The sequence below is a fragment of the Sturnus vulgaris genome, chromosome 1, assembly GCF_052056855.1.
Source record: "Sturnus vulgaris isolate bStuVul1 chromosome 1, bStuVul1.hap1, whole genome shotgun sequence".
Taxonomy (NCBI): Eukaryota; Metazoa; Chordata; class Aves; order Passeriformes; family Sturnidae; genus Sturnus; species Sturnus vulgaris.
In genome coordinates, this window is record NC_142243.1 from 118,638,152 (window position 1) to 118,643,025 (window position 4,874).

Here is a 4,874-nt window from a genome sequence, read left to right on the forward strand (position 1 = left end):
GTGTAGCCTAATTGTTCTTTGATCACCTTTTGCACCAAGTAGAAATTATTTCCTGTTGCTGATCTCAGCAGAAGTAGCTGTTTTTGTACCCCCTCAGTCTCAGCTAGGTCTCTTCTTCCACATTAATCCTTGACAGATATTTCAGCTAGAGCAAGACAGCCCTGTTGAAAGCCTGGGCTGAAGGTCGTACAGCTATAGAATAGTGTGTGGCAAAATAGAGGAATGAATGTGTACATAAGGAAAAATATGGATATGTCAGGGAGTAGCTGGAGGGAAGAGCCAGGCAAATTGCATGATTCCTCTTTGAGAAGGAGGCTAAAAGAAAAATCACAGGAGGGCATGTTCCCTTGCAGTGAGAGAAATAATAATACAGCAAAGTAATGCTAAAAAGAATAACAGGTGATGCCAAAAAGAAGAAAGTCTGGTACTTCATAAAACAAATTCCAGCCTCTCCAGTTCTGCTGAAATAATTTAATATGAACATTGATTATTTTGAATTTCGTATAGGGCTGCTCAGGAAAACAGGACTCCAAGGGTAATCAATGTATACATCCCAAGTGACATCACAGGTCAATTGAAAGTAACAAAGAACATATGACTAAGCTTGGCTTTCTAATTCCTGGCTTCCAATCTCCCTAATGTAGTGAAACTTTGAAGTCCAAATTACAGAGTATGTGAGGGGTTTTGAATTTTTGATCTATGAAATGTTACTTAAAAACCACCAAACCAAAACATCCCCCAAAACGAACAAAAGCAAAAACAAAAGCGAGACCAAAACCAACAAGAACAAAAACAACCAACAAAAACAAACAAAAGCAAAAAAAAAAAAAATCTCCAAACTTTAGAAAAAACTTTTCTCTATGAATATTTTGGCAGAGTCTGCATTTCAATTGCATCTTGACTGCAAGTTATATTAACATCACTAGGACCAGCCGAGGATATAGGTGAGTATCAGTCAGCTACAGCTGAACTGCTTGGAGTAACCTCATTTTGATTAATGAAAATCGTCAAATTAAGTGTGCAGTAATCACTTTTTTTGAACACCTGAATTCCACAAGGGAATACAAGAAAATATAAAGGAGAAAAGTAGCTCTGAAATTTTTACTGATGCTATTTAAAGGTTTGTTTAAAACTTCTTTAGATACTTCTAAATCAACATCATGCAAGACGCCTGCATCCATGGAAGGGAAGTGCTACAGACAATCCTGTTACTTGGGTTGTGAGGTTAGATGACATCATCCCCCATCACGGATGGACATCATTCCATCATTCTCTGAATGGAAATCTGATTGCCCAAAATGGAAACCTTGTGTTTGATAATAAAATATAGTCCAGCCTGTGTGCCCAGGCTCTCTCATCACACCAAGGTTCCTGCTTGCTTCCTCCTGCCTCCCAAACTCTGCACAAGTAAGACCAAGCCCCTCAATTACCATGCATTTCTAGGCCATAGAAATCAAACTGGAAAAAAGAAATCTGTGATGGAGGTAGGAATATTGGAAAGAACTTGTTCTGATGTAGCTTGATTTACATTTCAGCCTCAGCTCCAAAGATTGTCCCTGCATGAGGTGAAGATGCACTGGAAGAACCACAAGCAAGACTGCTGGTCTCAGATGTCTGGACCAGATTTTTATCCTCTTCTGTTTTGAGTTGCTAATGGATAATAGCACTGTATGTCAATCAGATGGTGCCTGTTATTTTGGTAGTGGGATACCATGGCATAGCTAGACCAGCCAAATGATGGTGGACTGTGTGCTTCACATGCAGGAGCTGTGGGTTAGGTGCCATGAAGAGTGGTGTCCCATTCTGGGTTGTGATTGGAAACTCTGGGGACATGAGATGGAATTGAAAGGCAGGGGAGGATGGAGCCTTCCAGGCTGGGAGTTATTCCAGGAATAGCATTCAGGATCCTTTTGAGAGGGAGTGGTTGTGCCAAACTGAAGAGAAACTCATGGGGCAGCTTGTAGTGTTGTCATTACCATAGTGCATGGCAATTTCATCTACAAAAACTTGCCCAAGTTACATTCCTCTTTGCCTGCAAGATCCAAGTGACAACCAACTTTTCTGCATCTGTATTGCTACAGCTTTATCAGAAAGTAATTTTGTATGAAAAATATACAAAATTTTCATTATTCAGTCTTCTTCTTCTGTCAGGCTGAGGAAGAAATTAAATGTTCATAATTTTTTCTGTATAGCATAACCATGATTATAGGTTTATTAATTTCTATGCAATTGTAATAGGAAGTGATACAGCTTCTACAATCTTTCTGCAGTCTTATAGCCCTTAAAATGCCTCATTATAATAATGCAGAAAAGTATCAAGATTTCCTATATTATATTTCTCTACTTCTATTTCCTTATTCACTGACACAAAGGATCATATAATAGTTTGAGTTGGAAGAGGACCTTTAAAATTATCTTGTTTCAGCTCCTCTGCCAGGAGCAGGGACTTCTTCAACTAAATCAGGTTGCACAGAGCCTGTCTGACCTGGCCTTTAACACCTCGAGGGATAGAGCATCCCCAGCTTCCCTGTTCAACCTCTTCCACTGCCTCATCACACTCATAGAAAACATTTTTTTCAAAATATCTAAATTAAACCTATTCTATTTCAGTTTGAGCCCATTTCTTCTTGCCCTGTCACGACATGTCCTTGTAAATAGTCTTGCTCTATCTATCCTGTAAGGTCCCTTCAGGTACTGGAAGGACACAATTCCATCACCCCAAAGCCTTCTCTTTTCCAGGATGAATAATCTCAATTCTCTCAGCCTTTCCTCATCAGAGAGGTGCCTCTCATCCCTCTGTTCAGCTTGGTGGCCTCCTCTGGACTTGCTCCAACACTTCCATGTCCCTACTGTGCTGTGGACCCCAGAGCTGGATGCAGTATCCAGGTGGGATCTCACCAGAGCAGAGCAGAGGGGCAGAATCCCCTCCCTTGCCCTGCTGCCCACAGTGCTTTGGATGCAGCCCAGGACATGTTTGGCTTTCTGGGCTGTGAGTGCACATTGCTGGATCATTGTCCAACCTCTCACCTGCCAACACCCCCAAGTCCTTCTGGGCAGGGCTGCTGTGATCTGTTCATCCCCCAGCTCATGCTGGTACTGGGGGGGTTGCCCTGACCCTGGTGCAGCACCAGCACCCGGCTGTGTTAAACCTCATGAGATTCCCATGGCCCCACTTCTTGAGTTTGTCCAGGTCCCTCTGGATGGCATCCTGTCTTTCAGCTGTGGCAACTGCACCACTCAGCTCGGTGTCATAAAAGCTGTCAGAAGTGGGATTTGAACCCACGCCTCCAGGGGAGACTGCGACCTGAACGCAGCGCCTTAGACCGCTCGGCCATCCTGACCTGCCTGGATAAATGGAAAATTCTGTTGGAAGCCTCTGTACATCATTTGTAATGACCTATGAAAGTTTGGATTATAAGCCTACAATGTACCTAACATATTTCTGCAAACACTAAGAGGAGGCTGTAAATGCTGCTTTTGTTTTCTTTAGTTTGTGTGTGTGTGTGTGTGTGTGTGTGCGTGTGTGTGTGTGTTTTAATACAATTTCTGGCCTTAGTATTTGAAATTCCTTATGAGAGCAGTTGAATCTCTTCTATTATTAAGATTAGACTTGCATACATTTTAAATCAATATTTGTTAGAACAAACATTAAAGAGGGAAAAAAATATATCTCCAGGAATGCACGCCAACATAGCAGCTTTTAAGATACTGGTGTATATACCTTTCTCTTTATAATAGTACTGCTTGCTAGACATATAAAAACCACTAAAATATTTTATCAACCGGCTTGTTCTGATGACATGAACAGATGAAAAGTTGAATAAAATGCTAAGTAGACATGATGTACTTTTTCTCCAGCTTCTCCAGGTTAAATTCTTCATTAATTTGTTGTCTGGATGAGATTCTTGCCATTAGTATGTAAAATAATGAAGAATTTTCATTAGCATTTATTCATACTAAGTCTGACTTTCAGTATTTGCCTTCAAATAATTAAGTGGTCAGATTTATGAAGAACCATGCAGGTATGTTTGCCCCCCTGCTGCTTATACAACTGTAGCTACTAATTTCAAACAATCTGACTCTGTGTTAAGAGAGTTGGACAGTCAGATACTGCAAAAGCTGCAGTTTTTCTAATTTTCAACATCCTACCATACCATTTCTGGCACCACTTTATTCCAATGTTGACATCGCTTCCTTGCTGAATTTAGCTTGTGTGATGCAAAAGAAATAGAATCCTCTAAGTCAAAGACAGTGTTTTTGTCTCTCCTGTTTTACTCATTGGTCCTCAGATAAGATGTACAATGGGAGTCAGAAGAGATTCTGCCCCAATCTTGTATGGGGATATGGAACATGGTGGTCCTTTCCCAGGTCATATAGATGGCACTGAACACAGCCAGGAGCCTGGAGCCTGTCGTGGACCAAACACAGAGTTGGAGAGGTGAGCAGTAAATTATTCTCTGGTGTGCTTTGGGGAAAAAAAGTGTGTCTGGAGAGAGGGTGCCTGGAAGCAACTCCAACAGCAATTTTGGCTATAAATACACTGGTAAGGACCTGGAGGGTTGGTGCAAGAGCTGGTGGGCACAACTGCAGGCTTCAGTCTCAGGGTTGTCTCTTAGTTTAAGAAAAAACTCCAAAACTATGTGGTCTGTTTAAAAGACTGCAAAATAGATGTTATAGAAAATTCACCAGTATTTCAATCAACTGCTTTTATTATATATTTACTCATTTGAAGTGTGGCTTTTCCCTGCCAGAGGCAATCAATTTGTGTCTAAGAGGAAGCTATTGCCCAGACCAAATGATACATCCCAACTTCAAATATTATTCCCAAGGAAAGACATATGCAGATGCTTTCCTTTGGGTGTAGAGTCCTTCCA

At 41.1% G+C, this 4,874-nt stretch overlaps 1 non-coding gene across 1 annotated transcript; it reads right to left on the bottom strand.

The window, feature by feature from the left end:
* Window positions 1-3,258: 3,258 nt before the first annotated feature.
* Window positions 3,259-3,341, bottom strand: TRNAL-CAG (transfer RNA leucine (anticodon CAG)). The gene has a single exon. It is a non-coding gene; the product is annotated as a tRNA-Leu (tRNA).
* Between the last annotated feature and the right edge of the window lie 1,533 nt (window positions 3,342-4,874).